Source organism: Schistosoma mansoni, assembly GCF_000237925.1.
Source record: "Schistosoma mansoni, WGS project CABG00000000 data, chromosome 1 unplaced supercontig 0010, strain Puerto Rico, whole genome shotgun sequence".
In the NCBI taxonomy this organism is placed as follows: domain Eukaryota; kingdom Metazoa; phylum Platyhelminthes; class Trematoda; order Strigeidida; family Schistosomatidae; genus Schistosoma; species Schistosoma mansoni.
Window position 1 is genome coordinate 158,490 of NW_017385987.1, and position 2,134 is coordinate 160,623.

A 2,134-nucleotide genomic window follows, 5' to 3' on the forward strand; every position below is an offset into this window, starting at 1 on the left:
GACTTTAGGTCATTCGCCAGTAGCTTTCTTTCATCTCTAGATCACTAGAATGCAGTCGATTTCTCCTCCCGCTCGGATGTTCTAGATTTAGCTTTCACTAAAGATTTGGGAATATATGCAACTAGTAAACGTATTCTTCCCCTTAGTTCTGATCACTGTAAAATTGATATAAATTATATGTCAATCTTGGAAAGAATACACTTTTTCACTAGACAAAGAAATTCAAACATAGAAACTACTCAGAGGAAAATATGCAAGATATGATGTCATGTTCCCTGTTTCTCCATGTTCGAGGAAATTTTGCCACAAGGTTTTCTCAAACTGATATTTTTAAATGCCTCAAGTCGTTTAACTAGTCAAAATGTTTAGAAACCGACGAAATTCCAACCCCATTTTAAAAAAATCTGTACTGACGTTCTATTTTACCCATTAAAGAGCATTTTTAATGAATCGTTTTCAACTAATTTTATGTTGAAAATGTAAAAAAAATTAAAGACAATCCCAATACTAAATAACGTATCCGGTGATAAAAATGAAAGGTTTCGACCAATAGCGATAACTTCACCTTTTCTAGAAAACGATGCAAAAGCTGTTGCTACTCTCAGTTTCGCTTGCATTGAAGGAGCATACTGATCTATATCAGTTTTTTTACAGATAGGAACGAGGTACTTTGGATGCTGCAATTATTCTGCACCATAGTATGTAGAATTTTCAGTTTGATTAGGAGTAGAAACAATGTTAGATTGGTATTTCTAGACTACGCTTCTGTTTTTGATTCTGTTTCATAACTAGGAATATCAAGGAATTTTACAAGTGTTAACACCAAGAACTGAATAACCAACTGCGAGTGTTCTTACTTTACTGGGATAGAACAATGTGCTGAGCTTAATGGGAAGTATTTCACTTATTTATTAGCCAAAATCGGTGTACCGCAAGGAGCTGTTGTTTCCCCATTATTCTGTATGATCGACCATCTACAAAAAACACTTGTGCTAAGTATACGGATGATCTTATTGTATGTACGCCAGTTCCTTCCTCGAATTCTATTGAAACGAATATATTCTTGACTTTCGTTAAACGATAGTCTATTCCTAATGATTATACAACTAATCCTTCTTAATATCATAGTTAAATTTTTAGCCTGGGATATGAAGAACACTTAAATAGCCTGTTAGAATCACAAGTTTGGAGACTGTGTAGTAAAAACAAAGTCAAACGTCACTTATATAGGCGTAATCTGCTTTCTGACATCTGAGTTTCCTCATGCTCTGTTAATATTGAAGGAATTCAGTCTGATTTAGTGCATAAAAATGAGACGTTCTTGGCATTACTCAACACTTTTACAATTTGTAAGTTCTTGTATATTACCTATCACAATTTACTGCTCCCCATCATTCTGTCATCAATTTTCGCAGAGTTTTTAAGAAAATTAGCAAGATATGCCGTGAGTCTCTTAATGTCATTATGAATAGGATTGTGGACAGACATGATATCTTCCAGTGTCAGATAAAAACCATGCACTTTCATCATCGCTTTTTTCTTGTATATTATTAGGTAGAACAAGATGCATGCTCATAAGAATCCATGCAAGAAAACGAAAGCCCCATAATACTATATCCAGGACATATTTTATACAATGAATATGCAGTAAATGCTGATCTAACTCAAAGTTTATACTCGTGAACCTGTTGTTAATTTACTGATGTATTATTATTAAGTGATCACGGAAAATTCCAGAATAACAGAGTTTATAAATATTTAACAGAGAATACTGTTAATCTTTGATAGATTAAAATCTAAGGCCTTGAGCTGACATCGTAAATGCGTCGATGTTGAGTCATTTAATTGAATTCCAATGACCAGCCTATCATAACTTCACCTATTTTTAGTTAGGTTGGTTTGAAACCAACAGTGAAATATAACACGTAAGTTCTATCCTGTTTGAAATTAGCCAGTTGGATGTGCCTGTATTGCAGTATTGATTGTCATACTGAAGCCAGACTATTACGACTTCATCTACCATAGTTTAAGCAGTTGGATAAAATAATAGAATTTTCATTTGATCTCTCAACTACTTACAAGTAATAAGGATTATACTGAAAATTATATATATATATATATATATATATATATA